At 43.5% G+C, this 26,666-nt stretch overlaps 1 protein-coding gene across 6 annotated transcripts in view; it reads right to left on the bottom strand.

The window, feature by feature from the left end:
* Positions 1-26,260, bottom strand: part of arhgap12b (Rho GTPase activating protein 12b) — a 174,337-nt gene extending 148,077 nt beyond the window's left edge. For 2 of the 6 annotated variants that reach the window (XM_069914458.1, XM_069914462.1), the window contains exon 1: positions 26,048-26,259. The gene's annotated coding sequence lies outside the window, so the exon portion shown is untranslated. Of the gene's footprint in view, positions 1-10,359; positions 10,639-26,047 lie in introns of those variants that run through there. The other 4 variants (XM_069914461.1, XM_069914463.1, XM_069914464.1 and 1 more) reach the window with 4 other exon arrangements.
* Positions 26,261-26,666: the final 406 nt, after the last annotated feature.

The raw sequence follows: 26,666 nt of genomic DNA, 5'->3' as shown, positions 1-26,666 counted from the left end.
GTATACCTCAATCATGTCCCCCCTCATCCTTCTAAACTCCAATGGATACAAGTCCAGTTTTTCTAGCCTTGCTGCATATGACAACCCTGCCATCCCTGGAACTAACCTTGTAAATCTGCGCTGCACACCCTCTATAGCTAGTATGTCCTTCCTCAAGTTTGGAGACCAGAACTGGACGCAATACTCCAGGTGGGGTCTCACCAGGGCCCTGTATAACTGCAGAAGGGCGTCTCTGTTCCTATACTCCAATCCCCTCTTTATGAAAGCCAACATTCCATTTGCCTTCTTCACAGCTTTCTGAACCTGCATGCTAGCCTTCAGTGACCGGTGAACAAGTACACCCAGATCCATTTGCACTTCCCCACTCCCTAGCTTGTCTCCATTTAAATAATACTCAGCTTTCCTATTACTTCCCCCAAAATGAATAACCTCACATTTGTTCACATTGAAATTCATCTTCCATTTAGCCGCCCACTCCTCCAGCCTGTCCAAGTCCCTCTGCATTTTCCTTACATCCTCCTCACACCCCACACCGCCACCCAGTTTAGTGTCATCTGCAAATTTGCTCATGTTATTTATAATCCCCTCATCCAAATCATTAACATAAATTACAAACAAATGAGGACCCAACACCGATCCCTAAGGCACTCCACTCGTCACATCCTGCCATTCTGAAAAAGACCCATTTACTCCAACCCTTTGTTTCCTATCTCTTAACCAATTTCCTATCCATGTCAGCACCTTACCTCCAATACCATGCTCCCTGATCTTGCCCACTAGACTCCCATGCGGTACCTTATCAAAGGCCTTCTGGAAGTCCAAATACACCACATCCACTGGCTCTCCCGAGTCCACCCTCTTTGTCACATCCTCAAATTCCAGGTTAGTCAAGCATGACTTACCCTTAAGGAATCCATGCTGACTAGCCCTTATACTATTATTACTGACTAAGTGTTCTGCTATTTCTCCTTTTATGATGGACTCCAATATCTTCCCCACCACTGATGTCAGGCTAACCGGTCTATAATTTCCCGTTTTCTCCCTCCCTCCTTTCTTAAAAAGCGGCACCACATCAGCCACTCTCCAATCCCCAGGGACCTCCCTGGAATCTATGGAACTTTGGAAAATGTCGACCAGTGCCTCCACAATTTCCATACCCACCTCTTTAAGCACCCTAGGATGCAGCCCATCAAGCCCTGGGGATTTATCAGCCCTCAGTCCCAACAATTTACTCATAACCTCCTGCTTCTGGATCCGGATATCCATTAGATCCCCTACCTCCCCAGTAAAGTTCCCTAAGTCTCTTGGTACCGCATGACCACTACCCCCTAACTGACTATAACCTATATCCTCCTTGGTGAAGACAGTTGCAAAGTATTTGTTAAATTCCTCTGCCATCTCCTTGTTTCCGGTAATAATTTCACCCTTGCCCATTTTCAAAGGGCCAATTTTAGACCGAACCAATTTCTTCCTCTTCACATACTTAAAAAAGCTTTTGCTATCCTCCGCAATATTAACTGCTAATTTCCTCTCATACTTCATTTTCCCGTCTCTTATGGCTTTCTTAGTTACCCTCTGATGTTCTTTGAAGGTTTCCCAATCCTCTAATTTCCCACTCCGCTTCGCTATCTTATAATTACTCCCTTTGGACTTGATAATGCACTTGATTTCCTTAGTTAGCCAGGGCTGCCATTTGCATCTCCTAGAGCCTTTCCTCCACTTTGGAATAAATTTGTCCTGAATCCTGTGAAAAATGTCCATAAAAACCTGCCATTTTTCCCCAGTTGTCCTCCCAGCTAGTGTATCTTCCCATTTTATTTTGGATAGCTCCTCCCTCATAGCTGCAAAATTCCCTTTATTTAACTGAAGTACAGATGCTTCCGACTTCCTTTCCATTTCCCTTTCTAATTGCAGCTTAAAAGTAACCATACCATGGTCACTATTCCCTAATGGCTCCCCTACATCAAGGACACTTATTAAGTCTGCGTCGCTGCACAGCACCCAGTTCAGAATCGACTTCCCCCTGGTAGGTTCCTCCACTAGCTGTTCCAAGAAAGTATCTCGTAGACATTCTATAAACTCACTCTCTTGTGTTCCTGCCCCCGTCTGATTATCCCAGTCCACCTTCATGTTGAAGTCCCCCATAACTACCGTATTGCTACCGCTTTGACATGCCACTCTTAATTCCTGATTTATACTACTACCGATATCTGAGCTACTTTTCGGAGGCCTGTAAATGACCCCCATTATATTCCTCTTGCCCTTGCAATTTCTTAATTCAATCCAAACAGACTCTACCTCACCTGTTTCAATGTCCTTCCTTTCAAATGCCTGAATCTCATTTCTTACCAACAGAGCTACCCCACCTCCTCTTCTTAACTTTCTGTCCTTTCCAAAGGACGTGTACCCTGGAACATTTATTTCCCAATCCTGCCCTTCCCGCAGCCATGTCTCCGTTATTCCGACAATGTCATAACCTCCCATCGTCATTTGCGCCTCAAGCTCATCCATTTTATTTCTTACACTCCTTGCATTCATACACAATACCTTGATGCCATACCTCCTTTCTCCCTCCACCTTGGTTCTTGGTGCATTCGTTCTTATTCTCCTATCACTTTTAGCTTCCTTATTGTTTCAGCGTCTATCGGAACCACCCCTATATTCTCTCTCCTATCTACTTCCCTATCAGTCCTGTTCCCTTCCCCCTGCCAAATTAGTTTAAATCAGCTCCGACAGCTTTATTAAACCTAACTGCCAGTATATTGGCCCCCTTTGCATTCAGGTGTAAACCATCCCTCCTGTATAGGTCCCGTCTTCCCCAGAAGAGATCCCAATGGATCTAAGCAATCATGAGTAGATAGGGAATGAAGCACAGACCCTTAAGGTGACCTGTATTGATCATCAGCAAGGAGATAATGTAGCCAATTCCCACTGATTAGGGTCTGCTGATGAGGAAGTCAAGGAACCAGATGCAAAGAGAGATTAACTTTTTATTTGTAAACTGTAACCTTCAGTTACAAAAGAGAGTCTTGATAAAGGGTCCCAAAGAAATGTTGACTGACCATTTCTCTTCATGGATGCTAACTGACCTGCTTGTGCCCTCTCCAGCCTTTTGTTCATTACAGAGATAATGGGGTATCAAGATGAAAGAATGGTATTGCCCACATGTCACACAGTTTCCACTAGCAACAAGGAAGATAGTTGCCATTTAAATGTTCCACAAGCAATCATCAACAAAGTTGTATGGTGTTTTGCGATATGCCCCTAATGCTAAATCTATTAAAAAAGCAAACAATTGATCAGAAATGAAGAAATTGATTAATCTGCTAAAGATTGTTCATTCGCTGATGAAGGTTTGAATAGAACCTTTGAAACATATGTGGACTGACTCAAACACTCAAATTTTAACACTATCAAGATTTACTCTGGAAATTCTTCATACACTTCACACAAATTGTGGAGTTACTCTACTTGCACATGCATCATATCAGAATCATGGTCTTTCAGCTCCCCCACAAGGAGCCACTGCCCACCTGAACCACCCAACATCCGCGTGCAGACATAAACTGCCTGTTGAACGGGTTGACAATTTAAAAAAAAAAATCCAAGGAGTTTGGCACCCATGCAACATAGAAGCAGAATGAGGCATTTACCACCCAAGATGGCTACACCTACATTTCACCAACCATGATCTTTAAGAGTTGCACAGGCTTCATGGTAGCAGACCAGCACAGGGCACCAAAGTGGGAGAACACCTCAACACTTCCACCAAGGAGAAGACTGGGAGAATACTCTGCAGTGTGGTAAATGGAACAATGGCTTGGTAGCAGAAGGAAGAACTCGCACCAGGCCATTGACTGCTGGTGACCAGCTTTGGGAAAAATCAGGTATTGTTTCCAGGATACATGAAGGTGGAGGTGACAACCATGAATCCCAAAGGGCGTCAGATGGTGACTTGGAAGCCTCAAGCTCACTGTGGGACTAGACAAGAGGCCATGAGGTTACAGAAGTTACAGGGGCACAGATGCTATCAGCATCACAAGTGGTGGCAGGATCTATGGATACTCTACATTTCTGAAGGACTTTATTTTGTTTTCTCTTTCTAATCTTGATAGTGGATCTGGATTAATGGCACATCTGTGTACTTTTACAAGGTAAACAAGGAAATACATATTTTGTGTACATGACAATAAACTAATTCATCCTGAAATCAGTTGCATTGCCAGCTCTCCATATCAAGAGCAAAAGTGAGTGGATACAATCCACAATCAATCATCCATGGAAATTGCTTCCAATAACACCCGCAAAGAAGATGTTCATTCTCCAATTATAGTAATTAGCAATTAGATCAAAAGTGTAAGTTAAACCCACCTTTTAAATGTGTCATATTAGCACAACAAAGAATAGCACATATTTTCACCCATTCAACAAAAAAAATCTTTAACCCTTTTTTTTAATTCGCAAGTCAGGTGAAAAAGTGAAGGAGTACAAACGTAGTCGGACAAAGTAGAGATATAATGCCCGATTATTGGAACACAGAACCTTCAGTCCACAACCACGCCAAACACTGCCTAAATTAAACTAAACCTGCTGCTTGCACAGGATACATATCCATCCACTTAAATTTAAAGTGGGGATGAATTAAAGGAAATACATGGGGCAATTTACCTCTCCTCCCCCCCTCTCTCTCTCTCTCTCACACACACACACACACACACAACACAGCAGTAAATGTCTGGAACAGGCTACCAGGTGCAGTAGTGGAAGCAGATACAATAGTTGAGTGGTATAACACTAACAACCTTGTGCTCAATGTTAGCAAAATCAAGATGATTATGGACTTCAGAAGGAAGTCAGAGTAACAGAACCCAGTCCACATCAAGAACTCAATATTGGAGAGGATCAAGAACTTCAAATTCCTGGATGTCAACATCTCCGAGGATCTGTCCTGAAGCCTCCATGTTGATGCAATCATGAAGGCTCGCCAGCGGCTATATTTTGAGGTGTTTGAGAAGATTCTGTACGCCACTGAAGAGTCTCAAAACCTTTTGCAGGTGTCCCATGGTGAGCATTCTGGCTGGTTGCATCACTGTTTGGTATGAAGGCACCAACTCTCAGGACAAGAATAAACTCCAGAGGGTTGTCGACTCAGCCTGCAGCATCACAGGCACCAGACTTCACTTCATCAAGCACATCTACAAGAGACAAGGTCTTAAAAAAGCAGCCCCTATCCTCAAAGACTCCCACCATCCAGCTCATGTCCTCTTCACTCTGCCACCATCGGGGGAAAAAGATACAGAAACCTAAAGACAACCAATCAGCGGCACAAGGACACTTCTTCCCCACTGCATCAGATTCCTAAATGATCAATAAACCAAAGACACTGCCTTACTTTTCATGCACTATTTTTGTTTATTGATTGTTGTGAGGTGGTTTATATGAATGTTTACCCTCTGATGCTGCTGCAAAACACTGAATTTTGTAACTTGTTCATGACAATAAATTCTGATTCTGGTAGCATTTAAGAGACTTCCAGACAGAAGCATGACCATGCAAGGAATAGAAGTATGTGCATCATGCACAAGCAGCAGAGTTTTAGCTTAATTTCCTGTTGGATTTATTAGTGACTATTTTACAATTACAGTATCAACAACTTAGATGTGGGAATAGATAGCAATATCTCAAAATTTGCAGACAACACAAAGTTGAGTAGTGGGGTTGGCTGTGTTGAGGACACTAGGAGGGTGCAGAGTGATTTGGACAAGTTAGGAGAGTGGGCCAAGACGTGGCAGATGCAATATAATGTGGATAAATGCAAGGTTATCCACTTTGGAGATAAGAACAGGAAAGAGGACTATTATCTAGATGGATTCTGTTTAGGAAAAGGGGAGATGAAGAGAGACTTGGGTGTTACTGTGCATCAGTCGTTGAAAGTGGGCGTGCAGGTGCAGCAGGCAGTGAGGAGGGCAAATGATAGGTTGGCATTCATAGTGAGAGGATTTGAGTGCAGGAGTAGGGAGATCCTGCTGCAGCTGTACAGGGCCTTGGTGAGACCACACCTGGAGTACAGTCTTGGTCTCCTTATCTGAGAAAGGAGATCCTTGCCTTGAAGAGGGTGCAGAGGGAGTTCACTAAGCTGATACAGGGGATGGAAGGACTCGCATATGAAGAAAGGTTGGATAGACTAGGCTTGTATTCTCTGGAATTTAGAAGAATGAAAGGGGATCTTAAAAAAACAAAATTCTTAAGGGTTTAGATAGACTAGACGCAGGAAGGTTTTTCCAATGCTGGGAAAAACTAGAACCAGGGGTCACAGTTTAAGGATAAGGGGGAAGTTTTTTTAGGCCTGAGATGAGGAAAAATTTCTTCTCTCAGAGGGTGGTGGATCTGTGGAATTCTTTGCCACAGGAAGTAGTTGAGGCCAGTTCCTTGTCAACATTTAAGAGTAGGTTAGATTTGGCCCTTGTGATTAAGGGGATACGGGGGTATGGGGAAAAGACAGGAACTGGGTACTGATCAGCCATGATCATATTGAATGGCAGTGTAGGCTTGAAGGGCCAAATGGCCTACTCCTGTTCCTCTTTTCTATGTTTCTATGTTTTAAGAACTCTCTGGTAGCATGCATATCTGCATAGCATTCCACCTGCTCAGCTTTTCTCTGCCACCACTTGTTCATTTCTCGCAGTTCTGCCTGTACTTTGGACTTCAAATTTTTAAACTTGTCTTTCATTGAGAAAGATGATGGGTCATTTTGCCAGTCTGCAAAGGCCTTGTTCTTGGCTCTAAGGGCTGCTGAAATAACCATATAACCATATAACCACTTACAGCACAGAACAGGCCAGTTCGGCCCTACTAGTCCATGCCGTAGCAAATCCCCACCCTCCTAGTCCCACTGACCAGCACCCGGTCCATACCCCTCTAGTCTCCTCCTATCCATGTAACGATCCAGTCTTTCCTTAAATGTAACCAATGATCCCGCCTCGACCACTTCTGCCGGAAGTTCATTCCACATCCCCACCACCCTCTGCGTAAAGAAATTTCCCCTCATGTTCCTCTTATAATTTTCTCCCTTCAATCTTAAACCATGTCCTCTAGTTTGAATCTCCCCCTTTCTTAATTGAAAAAGCCTATCCACATTTACTCTGTCTGTCCCTTTTAAAATCTTAAACACCTCTATCAAGTCCCCTCTCAATCTTCTACGCTCCAGAGAAAAAAGCCCTAGTCTGCATAACCTTTCCCTGTAATTCAGACCCTGAAATCCTGTCAACATTCTCGTGAACCTTCTCTGCACTCTCTCTATTTTGTTTATATCTTTCTTAAAATTTGGTGACCAAAACTGTACACAGTACTCCAAATTTGGCCTCACCAATGCCTTGTACAATTTCATCATAACCTCCCTTCTCTTGAATTCAATACTCTGATTTATGAAGGCCAACATTCCAAATGCCTTCTTCACCACACCATCTACCTGAGTATCAGCCTTGAGGGTACTATTTACCATAACTCCTAAATCCCTTTGTTGCTTTGCACTCCTCAATTGTCTACCATTCAATGTATATGACCTATTTAAATTTGCCTTTCCAAAGTGCAGCACCTCACATTTCTCTGTATTAAATTCCATCACCCATTTTTCAGCCCACACCTCCAGCCTTCCTAAATCACTTTTTAATCTACGGTAATCTACCTCACTGTCCACAACACCACCAATCTTTGTGTCATCCGCAAACTTGCTTATCCAATTTTCTACCCCTACATCCAGATCGTTAATATATATAACAAATAATAGTGGACCCAGGACCGAACCCTGAGGAACGCCACTAGTCAACGGCCTCCAATTGGACAAACAATTTTCTACCACTACTCTCTGACACCTTCCATCCAACCACTGCTAAATCCATTTCACTACCTCCTTATTTATACCTAATGCCTCCACCTTTTTTCCTAACCTCCTGTGGGGAACTTTGTCAAAAGCTTTACTAAAGTCCAAATAGACAACATCCACAGCTTTCCCTTCATCAACCTTTTTTGTAACCCCCTCGAAGAACTCAATCAGGTTTGTCAAGCATGATCTACCCCTGACAAAACCATGCTGATTACTCCCTATCAATCCTTGTACCTCCAAAAATTTCTAAATAGCATCCCTCAGAACACTTTCCATCAACTTGCCCACCACAGACGTCAGACTTACAGGCCTATAATTCCCAGGTTTGCATTTGGACCCTTTCTTAAACAGAGGAACCACATGCGCCACCCTCCAATCCTTTGGTACCACCCCCATGGCCAGTGACATCCTAAATATCTGTGTTAATGGCCCCACTAACTGTCCACTAGCCTCCCTGAGTGTCCTAGAGAATATTTTGTCCGGTCCGGGAGATTTATCCACCTTTATCTTTTTTAACACAGCCATCACTACCTCCTCGGTTATCCTTATATGCTTCATGACCTCCCCACTATTTTTCTTTACTTCAACTGGTTCAACATTTTTTTCCATAGTGAATACCGAGGCAAAGAAACCATTCAAAATTTCCCCCATTTCCTCAGACTTCTCACTCAGCCTACCCTCGCTATCTACAAGGGGTCCAATTTTATCTCTCACTAATCTTTTACTTTTAATGTACTTATAGAAACCCTTTGGATTTATTTCTACTCTGTCAGCCAAAGCCTCTTCATGCCTTTTTTTGGCCTTTCTAATTTCTTTCTTAAGATTCCTTCTACACTCCTTGTAGTCCTCCTTCAACTTCTCAGCTCCCTACTCTTTATACCTCTTGTACACCTCCCTTTTTCTCCTAACCAAATTTCTAATATTCCTGGAAAACCAAGCCTCCCTATGACTTCCAGCCTTTCCTTTGATCCACACTGGGACATAACTACTCTGTACCCTCAAAATTTCTTTTTTGAATATCCTCCATTTTTCATTAACATCCTTACCTGAAAATATCCTGTCCCACTCAATACTCCCCAAATCCCTTCTTATTCCTACGAAATTTGCTCTTTTCCAATCCAGAACCTCAACTTTAGGCCTCTCCTTGCTCTTCCTTAAAACTACCCAAAAACTAACAGAATTATGGTCACTAGACCCAATTGGTTCTCCAACATTAATGTCCGCTACCTGACCTAGCTCGTTCCCTAACAAGAGATCCAGTATTACACCATCCCGAGTCGGTTCTTCTACTAACTGATTTAGAAAACAATCCTGAACACATTTAACGAACTCGAGCCCATCCAGCCCTCTAACCGTATGGGTATCCCAATCAATGTGTGGGAAGTTAAAATCTCCCATGATCACTACCCTATGATTTTCACACATATACATTATCTCCCTACAAATTTGTTCCTCTAATTCCCTTGGCCCATTTGGTGGCCTGTAATACACCCCTATTAGCACCCTTTTGCCTCCTCCACCCTTCAATTCCACCCAAACAGCCTCACTGGTCGATCCCTCCATACCATCCTGCCACCTCACGGCAGTAATGTCCTCCCTAACAAGCAGAGCAACTCCTCCTCCTTTTTTACCCCCTGATCTATCACATCTAAAACAAATTTATCCCAGAACATTAAGTTGCCAGTCCTGCCCCTCCTGTAGCCAGGTCTCACTAATTGCCACAATATCGTGACCCCAAGTATCTATCCATGCTCTCAGCTCATCTACCTTGTTCACTATGCTTCTTGCATTAAAATATATGCATCTCAGAGAATGACCCTCACATATATTCTCTTTTTTACCTTCTACCCTAATCTCCATCCTACCTTTCTTATCTTTTTTATTCCTAGCTAGGTGGCCATACTCCCTGGACACTGCTCTCACCCTCTGTTCCCCACCCCCCTGCCAAACTAGTTTAAACCTACCCCCACAGCTCTAGCAAATCTACTTGCCAGCACATTGGTCCCCCTCCAGTTCAAGTGGTCTTATTGTTTTCATCAAACCAATCGTGATGCACTCAGGTTTTCATTCTGAGTATAGTTGTTGCAGTCTGTATGTCAACATCTTTGAATTGCTTCCACTTTTCAGAACTGGTTCCCACAAGTGGTGAATTGCTGTAGAGTTTTTCATTAAAACATTGGACTTGACCTGGATCTTGCAGTCTGCCGACATTGATTGATACTGACAGTCTTTGATTTTTTACGATGTAAAGGGGCTATATGCAGGTTGAGAACCAATCGAACCAGCCTGTGATCTGTCCAACGCTCAGCATCTCTCATGGCCCAGGTGATGGCAATGTCTTGAAAGTCATGCTGGCATACTATGACAGTCAAGTAGGTGCCAGTGTTTGGACCTAGGATGCATCCAAATTGTTTTGTACTTGTTTGCAAGTCTGAACATTGTGTTAATGATGCACAGATTGGGTTTACCACACTTACTCAGAAGCAGCAGGCCATTACGGTTTGATTTTTCCACTCCACGTCTCCCAAGGACTCCATCCCAGTTGTTGCTATCTATCCCCACCCCAGCATTCCAGGGTCCAGCAAGGTGCAGATGTTCCAGGCTTCAAAAATGATTTTTCTTTGATTTATTTTTCTTGTACGTCGACTGCTAAAGAGATGATCTGCCAGCTGTGGTTAGCTAGCCAGATGCTGTTTGTCAGGCAGGCAATGTTTATGGTACCTTTTCTTAAGGACACAAAATAAAGATCAAGAAATATATATAGCAGGATACAAGTGGTATGAAGAAATATAGGGGCTTTGTAATGTGTGAATAAATGAATGATCATTCAATAATAGATGTTAATTGCATCACAATGGCATGGACGTACTGTCTTGCAGCACCAGCTTCAATGCTGACCTCTAGATTTAAATTTGAGATTTATTGTCAGAGTACATACATGACATCACATATGACCCGAAGATTCTTTCTCTTGTGGGTGAGGCAGAATTACCACTCAAAATTCAAAATACTGCACAAAACATGCACATGTAAACAAATAAAGAAATATAAACGAAGACATGTAAACAAACTGAGAGAATACAGTACAGAGAGAATAGTTAAAAATAGTCAATAAAGTAAGAGTCCTTAAATGAGTCCCTGATTGAGCTTTTCATTGAGGAGTTTGATGGTGGAAGGGGTAGCTGCTGTTCATGAACCTGGTGGTGCGAGTCTTGTGGCAACTATACCTCTTCCCTAATACAAGAACAGAACGTGTGCTGGGTGGTGTGGATCCTTGATGATTGCTGCTGCTCTCCGACAGCAGTGTCCCCTGTAAATCTTCTCAATGGTGGGGAGGGTTTTGTCTGTGATGTCCTCCTCAGTGATGTCCTGCTCGGTGTCCACTACCATTTTCAGGGCTTTATGCTCAGGACCATTAATGTCCCTATCCCAGACAGTTGATCAGCACATTTTCCACCAAACATTTGTAGAAATTTGCCAGGGTTTCTGATGTCACTGTGCTGTATGTCTAAATTTTAAATAAAAAAAAACCTCAGCAAACTCCTGAGTAAATATAGACACTTGCGTGTTTTCTTCACAATGCCATAAGTGTGTTAGATTGAGGAAAGATCTTCCAATCTTGCTATCATTGAGCTTGTACATTTTCCTTATGACAGTGTGGGTTTTTCTTTGAATACTCTAAAGATTCCCCCCCCCCTCCCCCCACTTTGCAAGGACATGCAGCTAAGTAGAATATAGAGATAATTAATGGGAATTAGTACGAATGGTACCTGATGGTCAGTCTAGCCAAAGTGGGCTGAAGGACTCATTCCCTTAGAACGATGGCACATTACAGCACAGAAACAGGTCGCTTTGGCTCTTCTAGTTTGCACTAAACCATTTTTTTTCCCAGCATTCAACTGACCTGCAACCAGTACATAACTCTCCATACCTCTTGCATCCATGTATCTGTCCAAATTCTTCTTAAATGTTAAAAATTAGCCTGCAGTCACTTCAGCTGGCAGCTCATTCCACAATCAAGCCACTTTCTGTGTGAAGAAACTGTCCTAAACATTTCCCTTTTCATCCTTAACTCATGACCTCCGGTTTGTATCTCACTTACACTCAGTTGAAAAAGCCTATCTACATTTATTCTCTCCCCCTCATAATTTTAAATACCTCTATCAAATCTCCCCTAAATCTTCTACACTCCAAGGAATAAAATTCTAACCTGAAACACAGTTCTTGAAGTCCAGGCAACATCCTTGTAAATCTTTTCCTTGCAAGTTTTTTTTTAAAATGTAGTTAAAAAAGAATGAGGCACAGAATATATGATGATGACAATGCTAGAAGAGTAAATATATACCTTGATCTCTGGTCACCGCATTACAGGTAAAATGCAACCATACTGAGGTCATGTGATGTGAGGGGAGTGAGAGGAGCTCCTAGATCTACAGGAAAATGAACCAAGAAAAATACCAAAATACTTACTGAGGACAAGGGAAGACACCAACACCAACAGCAAAGGATCAGCTCTGGAACCAGGAGACCAAGTTGAGGTCCCTCTTGGTGGAGAAAATGGCGGGGCTGCTTCGAGGCCCACTGTGGAAGATGTCACTCAGCCTGTGGAGCCCACCCTGCAAGAGACCTGGGGCTGAGGAGGTAACACTGCCCTGGACCAACAAATGGATGGCAGGAACCCCATGAAGCACCTTGGGGAGGGCTCAGGTGCCCCTCTTCCCCCCCCCCTCCCCCACCCGCAGCAAGAGCGTCAGGTTGGGCACTTTCGTGCCGAGCACAACTTTTGAACTAAAGTTGGTGAGAGCAGCAGTGGCAGGGTAGAGATGTTGGGAAGTGGGAAAGAGGAGTCAAGTCAGGAGGCAGTAAGCCCAAGAAGGTCCAGCATCAGGCCAAGCATTAGCAGCAAGAGCGACGAGGATGGGGATCGCGAGAGAGGCGGCAACGGCAGCAATGGAGGAGAACACCTGGAAAAGACTTGCTAGTGAGGCAAAGGGGGAAGGAGGGTTCGGAGCCCTCCTTGCAGGATGTGCTGAAGGCCTTGGGCCTCATGGAAGATAGACTGTTTCAAGCAGTAGACAAAAAAGCCCAAGACATGGCAACAAAATTGAACAAAATACAAGGTGTCCTCTCAGTTCTAACAGGGAAAATGACGGAAGTTGAAGAAGACCAAGTGGAAGCAAGGAAGGACAGGATATACAGGGTAGAAGACCAACTGGATGCACTGGAAAGGGAGAGGGAGCGTGTCTGGGGAAAATTGGATACCCTAGAAAACTATAACTGTAAAAACAACATAAAAATAGTGGGACTGAAGGAGGATATCAAGGGGAAAAACCTTGCGAACTTCTTTCAGAGCTGGATCCCTGAAGTGCTGGGAAAAGATATACTGGGAGAAAGGGTGGAGATGGAGAGGGCACCCCTTCTGAATCTGAGGCCCGGGCACAACAGTTCACCAAAGAATTACCTGCACTCGGGACAAAAAGGAAAGCAAAAGTAAAAATGGGGATTAATATACAACACTGTAAGCAGCCAATGTAAAATGTAAAGCATTTTAATGTAAATATTTGGTTTAAGAAAATGCATGTGAAACAAGAAGAGAAAAAAGGGATCTGGGAGAACTCTGGGGTGGGGGTAGGGGAGGAAGATGAAAGGGAGAGGGGTGGATCACAAAGGCCGAATAATGGAAGGAAATGGCAATGGCATGAGAGAAGCAATCACCCAGGGTTGGGTAGGGAAGGAGGGGGTGAGGATGAGAGGAGATAGAAGAAGGGAATATGGCAATGGGTTGGGATTTGTGAGCGCAGATAGATATGTTGTGTGAGACCAACTGCAGTATTGTGTTGTTTTTGCTTTTTTTTTGTCAGGTAGTTTTTTCTCTTGTCTGTCCTTTTTGGTTTTGTTGTCTTTGTTCTTGTTTCACCTTTCCAAGCTGGAGCAGACGGATGAAGGAAAAATGTTGGACAAGCAGTAGATATGGGGTGGTGGAGGTATGGGGAAAACACGTCTGGGAGTCTCTGGAGCAATGGTTAAGAATATAAAGTAAATTAGTTTAATATTAATGGCTTGAACAGGTCGAAGAAGAGGAAAAAGGTCTTGGTACATATAAACAAAATGGAGTGAATCTGGCCTTTCACCAAGAAACACATTTAATGGAGGGAAGCACCAAAAACTAAAAAGGAGATGGGTGGCCCAGGTAATAGCCTCCTCATTTGGCTCAAAGGCAAGGGAGGTTGGACTTCTAATAGGGAAGAATGCTCCAGTCAGAGTGCAGAATGTGATTACAGATAGAACAGGAAGATTTGTAATGGTGCATTGTCAGATAGATTTAGAATCCTGGACCTTAGTAAACGTATATGCCCGCAACTTTAATGATTAAAAGTTTATACAGGACACTTTCCTGAGATTGACAGATGGAAAAGAACATCTTGGTCAGGAGAGATTTTAATGTTTGTCTGGATCCTGTCTTAAATAAGTCAACAAAGCAACTAACTAAAACAAAGGAGGTGAGGACTACCATTGACTGGATGAAGGAGTTGAATTTGATAGATATATGGAAGCAAAAACATCTGAGGGAGAGGGATTATTCCTTCTACTCAAAACAACAAGATTCCTACTTTAGATTTTTTTTCTTTGCTTCAGCCATGTAGAGGGTAGGATCATGGAGACTGAGAACACAGCAAGACTTCTCTCAGACCACTCACCCCTCATGCCAACAATAGAAATCCCAGACAAGCAGGATACAGTATACAAATAGCGTCAATACATTGCTGTTTGAGAAGCCAGAATTTTGTAAGAGTGCAGATAGATGTTGTATGAGACCAACAGCACCTATACTCTACATTAATTTCTCCTTTGGGATACCGACAAAGCATATATGAGAGGTCAAATAATTGGATACACTAAAACAGCAAAAAAAAGGAGGCAGGTGAATTAAAACAGGAAATTACTTGGCTAGAAAAGGACTTCCAAAAATCAGGATCAGAGGACCATTATAAGGCTCTAACAAATAAAAAATTGAAATACAATACGCTTCAAATGAATAGTATGGAAAAGGAGATAATACAGACAAAACAAAAATATTTGAATTGGGAGAGAGAGCCCATAAAGTCCTCTCTTGGCAGCTGAGGACCAAACAGGCCTCAAGGACAATCAATGCGATACAAACTGGGAATGGCAGGATCGCACATGAGCCAAAAGAGATTAATGAGACCTTCATGGAATTCAGGGAATTATGTCAATCAGAATTGATTGGGGGAGGGGGGGGGGAAAGAAATCCAATAAAGCCAGCGAGTTTTTGTCCAAATTTAAGTTACCAAATTTAGACCCAGAAGAATAGGAAGGGCTAGATCTTCCCTTCACAGAAGAGGAGAAAGGAAAAGCGCTGAATTCACTGCAACTAGCAAGTCTCCAGGGGAGGATGGGTTTCCACCTGAATTTTATAAAAATTTAAGGATTTATTGATGCCTCTCAATCTGGAGGTGGTAGACAAGGCATTGGAGACTAATACTTACCTAGAATCTTTTTTGACAGCAATCATTGCAATGATCCTTAAAAAAGACAAAGATCTGCTAATGCCATCTTCTTATAAACCCATTTCACTGCTAAACGCAGATTATAAGATACTTGCCAAAGCCCTGGCAAATAGATTGGCGAAACGTTTGCCAAAACTAATAATTAAAGACCAAGCAGGTTTTGTCCAAAAAAGACAGGAAGTGAATAACATTGGCAGACTGTATAATTCATCTAATGCAAACCAGAAATGAGAGGGGTTTAGCTGTGGTCCTGGATGCTGAAAAGGCATCTGACAGATTGTAGTGGGATATTTTTATTCAAAGTGCTGGAAAAGTTGGGCTACGGCTAACTTTTACAAACTGGATAAGGGTGCTGTACCACACACCCAAGGCTAAAGTTGTACCAATGGACAAATTTCTCCAGCTTTCCCACTGACATGACCAAATAGGCAAGGGTGCTCTGTTCATACTAGTCATGGAGCCACTGACCAAAGCCATCTTGCAGGATCTAGTCATCAAGTGTGTTAGAGCAGGCCAGGAAGAAAATAAAATTACAGTAAAACCTCGTTAGAACGCGGTAGTTGGGGTCCAAGATTTCATACCACATTACAGCCGAGTCGCGGAACAGATGCAGAGGCTGCAGCGGGGAGGGGGGCTGTCAGTCAGCGGGGAGGAGGGGTCGCCAGCTGATTATCATCAGCTCGCCCCTTAGCAGTTTGGGGTCCACAGACACCCGCGCTATAAGCAATTCCCCAGATTAACGAATTGCGTTCTAACGAGATTTCACTGTAATTTGTTTTTCGATGGCCCACTGAAATAGCTGAGAGAACCAACAAACTCGTCATCCAAGCTGTGCTCCACTCTGGAGGATTATGGGAAGATCACTGGGTACAAGATCAATTGGGACAAGATGAAATCATACCACTTACTAAGGGGAAATTATAGTCAATATCTTGAAAATAGTCATTTAATCTGGCCACAAAATGGGATGAAATATCTAAGAGTCAGAATAGACAATAACTTGAATAATTTATACAAAATAAATTATACCCCCTTACTTGAGAGAATTGAGGAGGACCTAAATAGGTGGATGTCCCTGCCCATAAGATTAGTTGGCAGGGTCAACTATGTTAAAATGAATTTGTTGCCGAGACTTCAGTACTTCTTCCAGACACTGCCTATGCTCCAGGGATTCTTCCAAAATTTGCTTTCGTGAATAAGGACATTTCTCTGGAACGGAAAGGTAGCCAGGGTCTCTATGGAAAGAAATGACCTGAAATTACAGTTTGGGCGGGTTACAAATGCAAGATTTCAAGAAATATTATTGGGCAGCCTAGTTGAGATACATCTCCTCAGTCTTTGGGGTGGGGAAACCTGGGCACAAATTGACTTGCAAGTGGTAAGTGAGAAGGTAGCAGAGGACTTTGCATATAAATGGGATGCCAAATTGTTGCCTGGGAAAACAGGCAGCCCTATACTAAAACAAATAATCTCCATTTGGAATAAAATTAACCAATATCTAGGAATCAAAGTGGGGCTGTCCCCATAACACCCGTGACTCCAAATGGATCAATACCATTGACAATGGCTAACAAGGTCCTGGACACCTCGCGTCATAATTGCATTAGGTGAGTATAGAACTGTTATGAGCAGGGGCGGCTAATGTCGTGTGAACAACTTAGGAATAAGTTTAATTTATCAACTAAGATGTTTCACTGTTACCTTCAGATCTTTTCTTCAGGACAAATTATGTCCAACTATGGAACTACCAGCATGCAGTGACATAGAGACCTTTATTCAAAGGAGAAACACATGGAAGTTCACCTTGGCAATGTATTTCTTGCTCCAAGCAAAAGGATCTAAACTGAGCTTTCACAAATCAAGACAGAGGTGGGAGTCAGACTTAGGAATAACAATTGCTGAGCAGTGCTGGTCCGACCTGGGTCTCACCAGCATGATTGCAATTATCAATGTATTGTACAGGCTGGTACAATACAATTTCCTACATCAGCTGTACTTGACACCACAAAAATTGAATAGATCTAAATCAGAATTGTCAAACCAACGCTTCAGATGTGGCATTGCAACAGGAACCTTTGTGCACACAACCTGGACACATACCAAGGTGAGAACCTACTGGGTGGAACTGGGCCAAGCCCTGGGGAAAAAAAAATCATAGGTAAAGAATTTCCACAGGACTCAGAGCTGTTCCTGTTTGGAAATATAATGGGCACAAGACAATGAACCTGTCCAAATTTCAAATCCAATTTGTAATGATCACATTGGCAGTGGCCAGTAAATGTTAGCAGTTACCTGGAAGTCTGGCTCCTGGCTGGGCATACTACACTGGAACACAGAAATGTTATGTCGACTACTGCATTGGTGCAGTTTCATGCTTTTTAATTGCCTTTGCTGCCAACTTCAAACCCACTCTCAAATTTCCAACACTTTTCTAAGTTTCTGTCCCTTCATTTCAGGAGAGAAATTCTTCTGACATTTACTATAAACCACAGATACGAAAAATACACCTGTTCGCAACCTCTCTTTTAAGATGTGGCTTTCTAATGCAAGACATCTGAAAGGTCATTTTTCAGGAAACATGAGTTCCCTTCTACTGTATTTTTTGGAAGCTTCTTATATTTCCTGGTTTTCCCAGATAGTGGCATCATTTTCCCATCCCCATAAACAATTAGCAACCTCCACATCCAGCATCATTTCCATCAGCTGCAATGGGATCCCATCATTAGCCACATCTTCCCCTCCCACCTCTTTCACCTTCTGAAAGGACCATTCTCTCAGTAACTCCCTGATTCACTCATCTCTCCTAACCAATTCCTTCCTATCAGACTCCTGCCACAGGAAATATAACACCTGTTCCTACGTCTTTTCCCTCACCACCATCCACCAGGCTAAACATCCCTTCCATGTGAGACAAAAGTTCATACCCACCTTCACCAACCTGCATTCTGGAAATATGCATTCCTCTATATCAGCAAGACCAAGCACAACAGTTTGCAAAGGTACTTGCCCTGTCTGCAATGACCCACCCAAAGCTCCAATTACAGGCCATTTCAACTCCCTTTCCCATAACAACCCATTCTTTCCCAGCCTTCTCTGAAGCCAGGGTGAGGGTCAATGCAAAGCAGAACAACATCTTATATTCCACCAATATAGTCAGTGGTATAAACTTTCCATTTTCCAATTTTAGGTAACCCTTACCTCCAGTTTTTATCCCTTTCCTTCTGATCTACTTCTAGACACTTACCATTTTTGTTCCCTTTCCGGTATCATTCCTCCAGCCATCTCCCTCTCCTGGTTCAATCCATCAACTACCCACACATTTCACCAACTGAATCCCCTTCTTTTTATACCAACAATCTTCCCTATTTCCTGCCTATCCTGATGCAAGGTATTGGCTGGAAATATCAATAATAGTTCAGCACAGACTAGACGAGCTGAAGGCTCTGTTCCTGTGCTGTTGTGTTCTGCGGTTCCTTCCCCACTGAGAACAGAGAAATTTACAACACTATGCTTCTAGTTGACAACATGCCAGAATCCATGAGGAAAGGAATGATTATCCTCATACACAAGCAGTGACCACTGTACAAATTAAATGTGGATTACAAATTACATCCACCCAGATTTTCATGTCAGTCAGCAGAAAGATCTCGATCAGTCTTGTGCATCTCATAGATATAAAATTTCCTATGTAAAAAAAAAGTATATAGCCTTTTGTCAAACCAATGAGCAAAACAAAAAAAAAACTGCACAAAAGGATACAAAATAATCAAATATAACCATTTAATATCATCATGAACAGAACAGTCCTAACTACTCAATGAGTGGTGTTAGGGCCCAGAGGACCCCAAAACCCAGGAGCAATAGAAATTCATCAAGATAACTGGTTATTTAAACAAAAGTCATTTTTAATTTTCTTTAAACATGAAAACAGGATCAAACTTTAACTAATTACTTATAATTCTAAGCACATGTGTATGTAATGTGTACAAGTTCAGAAAAGTTCTCTGAATCACAGTCCAATCTCACTTCTCACTCCTCTAAGTTAACCAGTAATCAGGCAATTGTTGTACCATGCACAGATTTAACATTTATGAATCCCCAAGCTCTAGTGCTTAAAGGTAATTGGTTACCGCTCAGAAAGATTATTGTTGGTTTCAGAGAGAGATGATTCCCTCCAATCAACCACTTGTGTCTTGCCAAAGAAACTTGCCCCATCAGGGTTTTCCAAATCATAACAACTTATTCTGCAGATTACCAAGAGTTCTTTTTGTTTCCCTTATTTCAGGTGAAACACTCTAGTCAACCACTTCCTCTTGTATGGACCCAAGGGTTTTCAATAGGCTAAACTAAGAACTCACAACCCATCTTCAAAATAGGGCTTAAACAAGCTGCCAGCTTCCAAAAGCCACTGCAAAACTCGAACTGAATTCTCTCCCTCTTAGAGAAAACCCTGCTCTGTCTTTGTTCTCTCTCTGCTTGCAAACCACACGACCTTCTTAGAATAGCAAACTGCAACCAGACAGATTGCAGCACAGGACCCAATCTTCTGAGCCCATTCATCTGTTACTTTCAAAACAATAATCCATTTCCTCAGCATTAATCCAATTAACACCTACTTGTGAAGTCTCTTGAGCTCGGGTTCTTCTATTTGCACCTCCTTGTGAAAACCTTACACATAGTTTTTATTATCTTTACACCCAGAGTGTCTGGTTTGAAAAAAGCTCTTGCATTTTAAATGATATCGGTTTTGTGAAGCGTTTGTTTGTGATCTACATTCTATCACCCCCCAACCACAATCTCCTTTAAAACATATTTATATGTATTATAAAATACAATATATGCGTCACAGTGGTATCAAAGTTTCCCCATTGATTATAGAAGGTAACACTGCTTCCTCTCCTTTGTCTCTCTTGTGGATTGAATACGGTTTTTCAAAATACATCATGAAGCATTTGGTTATAAAAAAGGGATTATAATTCTAGGTAGTGGAGATACCATCAGGTCAATGCCTCCCTTCACACAGAGAAGATCACCATCTAATGCTTAGACTCATTGTCAGTCTACAGGTTATTGTACACTTGTAAACCACACCGAAATGCTAGAGGAGCTCAGCCAGTCTTTTCGGCGTCCATAAAAAGCAAAGATATATTCCCAATGTTTCGGGCTGAGCACTTCTTCAAAGAATAAACAGAATGAGCCAGAAGCAGGAAATCTCAGAATTTAGATGGTGCTGTCTGGGGAAGGAATCCAGACCAATAAAATGTGTTCATTGGATATTACACAGGGAGAGGTAAGAATTTATCGTATCTGTGTGAAAGGAGACAGGGAAGAGAGAGAAAGACCTGACAGAAGGTGACAGTGGAAGAAGGTGGGTTTGGGGGGGGGCGGGTGGTGGTGAAAAGAGTTTAAACAAAAGCCAGAGAAGTCGATATTAAAGCAGGGAGGGCACTTTCAATTGCAGCAAAGGTGAGGCTGCTCTTTAGCACTTTGTCTGACTCAGGACTTATGCCCTTCACACAGCCCACTTCCCAAAAGGTACGTGGTTCACAGGAATATGGCATTTCCTCTTGATCATGGAAAAAAATCAGATAATCAGAAGTGAGGGGCTAACAGTCCTGCTTTAATTGGCCATGTTACAATCCATTCCCCACAAATGTATTGTAATAGTTATCCAAGACCTTTCCAGTTTATATAGAGTTCATAAAATGGATCACATTTGAAAATCTTGAACAAAATGTCAACAGAGCCCAACAGGAAAAGATAACAGATACAATTGGATTGTTTCCCAAACAGACTAAATCACTAGGCAAAATGTCTCATCTCCAAAACATCCAAACAAATGCCAAGACTTTGCGTGGCAGATGGCAAGGAGGTCCCTCCGAATTAAATTCTTCATGTATAATCAGAGCATGAAGAATATCCCTCTTTCCCTATTGTCACTGAACTGAAAACAAGATGCATCTGGAATGGAAGCTTGTCAAGAAGGTCTTAGAGTGCAGGACATTTGTCAAGGTTCAGTTCAAACAGCTATAAAAACAAAACGTCCCCAGACACAAAAAGGTATTGCTTTTGAAAAATTATCAGCTTGATGGAAAAAAACCTTTGTTCTGAAACTCACCTGGGCTTGATCAAGGGCTGCAAAATAGCACATTCCAAGGTCCAGGATAATTGAACCCCAATGCACCCAGTGCAAAGATTCTTTGGGAAAAGGCCCTTCTACAATTTAACATAGAGGCTGGGATTGTCATTTAAAATCCAGGAACTGCTTGCTGAAGGAGTGATGATAACTGATGTTGTTTCAACTTCACATTGTGTCATGAAAAGTGTACTGACCGGCTGCATCACAGCCTTGTATGGGGGTACCAAAGATCTGAGCGGAAAGCCCTCTAAAAGGTAGTGCATGCAGCCAAGTATGTTTTGGGGAAAACCATCCCAGACATCAAGAACTTCAATGTGGAATGCTGCTGTCAGAGAACAGCAGCAATCAACGATCTACACCACCTAGAGCAGTGGTTATCAACCTTTTTTTTTAAACCCACTCACATACCATTTTAAGTATTCGCTTTGCCATAGGTGCTCTGTGATTAGTAAAGATTGCTCAAGGTGGTATGTGGGTGGAAAGAAAAAGTTTGAAACCCACTGTTTTAATCATACCTAATTGACTCGTTATGTGCACGGTTTTGTAACTCCAAAGGAAATAGGCCAATGACAATTTTTTTCAAGCAAAATGGGTCTAAAACAGTGATTCTCAACCTTCCCTTCCCACTCACATATCACTTTAAGCAATCCCTTACTAATCACAGAGCACTTATGCGATAGAGATTACTTAAAGTAGTATGTGAGTGGAAAGAAAAAGAGTAGTATGTGACCTAGAGCATGCTGTGTTTTCCTTACGGCCATCATGAAAGATGTATTGGTATTACAAGACTCGTACCCTCAGGTTCAGAAACAGCTGCTACCCCTCCACCATCACACTCCTAAACAACAGATTCCAACTCAGTTAAGGACTCTTACTTTGAACATCATTTATTACTGATTTTTTTTTCTGCAATTTGCATAGTTTGCTTACATTTCTCTCTTTTGAAAAAGTTTACTTTTCTTGAGCAGTTTACACTACCAACAAGTAGAAATTCTGCCCAGCATGCATGAAAAAGGATCTTGATGTTGTATGTGATGTCATGCATGTACTCTGACGATAAATTTGAACTTAAACTTGATGTATTTAGAATGATATGATGTCTGATAGACGAGTATATTAACAAAATTACTGAAGAAACAGCAATACACTTTCAAGTCAGGAAGATTTAGAGGAAATGGAGTTGTTCCTTTGAGGCCATTCCTCTTGTATCTGCAGGTGATGGACATGTACAACTTGTAGAGAGTACAGACTAAACTGTGGTTAGCAGTCTATTCATTCTGCACATTTAAGGCTAAGAAAAATAGCATTAAATATAGAGAAGGCAGCAAAGTGGCAAGGAATGTCAAGTTATTTACAATGCAACCAAACAGAGCACACTTCAATGGCTGAACGGATTGCTCCTACTTGCAATGTTGTGGGTTTATGAGGAAGGACAGGCAGGTGAGGAAGCATAAATGTAGTCAGTTGGAGTATTTGAAATGTGACTATTTCAATGCAAGGAGCATTATGAATAAAGGAGATGAACTTAGAGCATGGATCAGTTTGTGGAATTACAATGTGTGGCCATTACATAGATTAGACTGGTGGAAGGACAGGATTGGCTGAAACTGTTCCAGGGTTTAGGTGTTTTAAAAGAAATAGTATGGGGAGTAGGGGAAGGGGAGAGGAGCATTGCTGGTCAGGGATAGTGTCACAGCTGTAGAAAAGAAGGATGTTGTATAGGGAGTGTCTACTGACTCAGTGTGGGTGGAAATCAAGAATAGGAAGGGAGAAATCACTGTACTGCTTTTTAAGAGCATATACCAGAGGACAACCACCTCATGTTGACTGACGAGGATTTTGATAACCCTTGAACAGTGGCTTCCCATGCAGACATTCTTTGGCGCGTAAAACAGCAAGGCACAACGTTCACAGAAATTAGTGCTGCATCACACCCAAAGGCCCAGGCTCCACAAGTATTGGCGACGAGGGCTCAAGTTCCCCTGGATAAGCATGACTCCGTGATAATGGATCCGGCAGCTGGCCACTGTAACAGCCTACTCTACATCTGGGACAAAATCTCCCAATGCAAATTTCTAGTTGACGCTTGTGAGGAGGGTAGTGTTCTTCCTCCTTTCCTTCATGTGACTGTTTGATAAATAACTTTTACTGAACTTTGATTCGACTATGTCTGATCATTTTCTCGTTCTTAATTTCACACTGTGACACAGTTGCTACAATAGGATAATTAAGCGGGCTATGGGAACGCTGGGCTTCATTAGTCGAAGTATTGAGATCAAAAGTCGAGAGATCATGCTGCAACACTACAAATCTCTGGCGAGATTGTGTTCAGTTCTGGTCATGTCATTATAGGGAGAAGGTGCAGAGATTTAACAGGATGTTGCCTGGTTTGGAAAACAAGTCTTATGAGGCAAGGTTAGCAGAGTGAGGACTTTTTTCTTTGGAATGAAGGATGAGAGGAGACTTAAGGCACTTTCAGGTGACCAAAGTACCCTGATGTAAAGCCACATATTCTATCCCTATGCGGCTGTTGGGAAGCCACCTGAAAGTGGAGAACCCAGCCAGGAGGAGCACTTACCCTCCTCCTGTACGTATAATCTCCGGCTCCAAGAATCCCCCCCATTGCACCTGAAAGCAGCAGTGGGACGATGGCCACAGTCCACAGGAGCCGGCGTTTGCTCGATCGCTGTTCTCCTTTGGCTGGCACGTTCAGGTGACAGAAAGGCATCTTCTTTGCGGCCACCTGAAAGTCCCAGCCGCATCTGCTGGCACATTATCTGCGTCCGAGTACCTGAAAGCGGCTTTAATTGAGGTCTCCAAGATTCTGAGAGGTGTAGACAGCCAGCACTTTTTTCCAAGGATGGGAGTAACAAACACCAGGAGGGCCTTTGTACAAAGTGAAAGGAAGAAAGTTGAGGATTTTTTTTAAATATGCACAGTGAGTTGTGGGTGCCAGGGGAGGTGGTGGTGGAGGCTGAAACATTAGGGGCATTTAGGCACATGGATAAAAGAAAAAGAGGGTGACAAATTAAGATTTTTGGTTGGTACAACATCAAGGGCTTGTACTGTGCCATAATGTTCTATGTACATCTTCCAAACATGACTCCAATCAGAAATTCCCTCAGGCACTTTTGGGAGAGGTCAAATGTTACTTGAACATTAAGGGCCATTAAATGGATACTAAAGTTATAGATCTATTGGAACAACAAGTAATGCCATTTCTGGCTATGGAACAGAAGCTTTGCACTCAAGCGAGCTGTCGCTGTACCTTTTAAACTTATTTTGTATCCAGCCACTTCTCAGAAAATCTCAAAGCAAAGATGGGACATGGGAGTACTCGCTGAGCGCATCGAGTCCAGGCTTGTGAGCGGAAGGTCAAGGCAGCTTTGGGGGGGGGGGGGGGGGGGGGGTGGGGGAATGAGCAGAGATCATCCCTAATTTGTTGAATCTCAAGGCAGGTTCTGTCTGATCTGGAAGGATCGATAGCATGTTTAAAAACAAGTGCGGACAGGGTTCAATAACAAGAACTCGGCACCGCAGAAGTCTTAAGGTTGTAGGCGAGTCATGTAACAACTTGCCGACCGGTTCATTCCTCTTCAGTGAAGCGTTTCCAGCGCAAAAAAGGCAATCCACATACAAATGTTGTGTGTATAATGGGCATCCACGTGTCCATTAAAGACTTTTTCAAGACAACATTCGCCCACCCGGGCCACCAACAAAAGAAGCCCGCCACCTTGGAGATGATCGAGGGGGGGTGGTGGGGGATGATCGAGGGGGGTGGTGGGGGATGATCGAGGGGGGTGGTGGGGGATGATCGAGGGGGGGTGGTGGGGGATGATCGAGGGGGGTGGTGGGGGATGATCGAGGGGGGTGGTGGGGGATGATCGAGGGGGGTGGTGGGGGATGATCGAGGGGGGTGGTGGGGGATGATCGAGGGGGGTGGTGGGGGATGATCGAGGGGGGTGGTGGGGGATGATCGAGGGGGGGTGGTGGGGGATGATCGAGGGGGGTGGTGGGGGATGATCGAGGGGGGTGGTGGGGGATGATCGAGGGGGGGGGGGGGAATGAGCGGACAATTCAAGTGCCGGTTCATCTCGACTGCATCTGGAGGGAGGGCTGGACAAAACATTTCAATAAAGGACCTCTGGTCCCCCGAAGGGCGTGGGTCGTGGCGGGGTCACCTACTGCGAGCAGCTCTGCCTCGGCGAGTGGCCGGATGCTGGGTCTGGACTTGCCAGGAGCGCGGCCGCGAAATAAATCTCGGGTTTCCTTGCGGTTGCCGTTTCCTCCTCCCCCCCCCCCCCCCACTCTCACCGAGGGAGGCCCTGGACTCGGCCCCAACGCCAGCCTCCCCACCCACGTTCAGACAGCGAAGGAAGGCGGCGGCCATTCGACGTTTTCGATCAAGGGGAAAGAAACCCGAACCACCCGGTAAACTTGGCATCGAAAATCATCCTTGCTCATCAAAGTTTAAAAAGAAGAAGAATCGTCACACACCTGCTCCAACTGATGCCTGGTGCAGAGGCGGCAAAGAGGACGACGAGGCTTGACTGTTAACGTATCGGGGCTGACGGCCGCCCGACGGATTCAGTTCACGTTAGAAGCTCTTCATCCCTCCTGGCGTCGAACAAACAAGCTTTCGCCTCGTTTCCACTTGGTGACGTTCGGTGCGCAGGCACAGTCCACGAACGCGCCCGCGGGGCCACCGGCGCGCGGGCTCGCGCGCACAGCCTCCCTCAGGCGGGCGGGCGGGCGCATGCGCTCGCCGCCCAACATTTTCCCGTCCGGACGCGCGCGCAGTCGCCGGGAACGCGCGGCGATTGCCTGGCGGCGGCGGCAGGATAGGCTTGAGCTAGACGCAGCCCTGAGGTAAGGCGATTCTGACGGAGGCTCTTCGACTTGAGACGGGGATCCTTCCCTCTTTTCCCACAGATGCAGCCCATCTGTCCAGGATTTCTGTTTTATTTGAGAGAGACATCTTAGCGCCAATCGCTTTTGTTCCATGACCACTTGAAGTAATCCCTTACTAACCACAGGCACCTATGCCGTAGGATGCCACAGGTGATCTGTGGTTAATAAGGGATTACTTAAAGTGGTATGTGAGTGGGGAAAAAAT

Source organism: Narcine bancroftii, chromosome 1, assembly GCF_036971445.1.
Source record: "Narcine bancroftii isolate sNarBan1 chromosome 1, sNarBan1.hap1, whole genome shotgun sequence".
Lineage (NCBI taxonomy): Eukaryota > Metazoa > Chordata > Chondrichthyes > Torpediniformes > Narcinidae > Narcine > Narcine bancroftii.
This window is presented reverse-complemented; position numbering and strand designations above follow the sequence as displayed.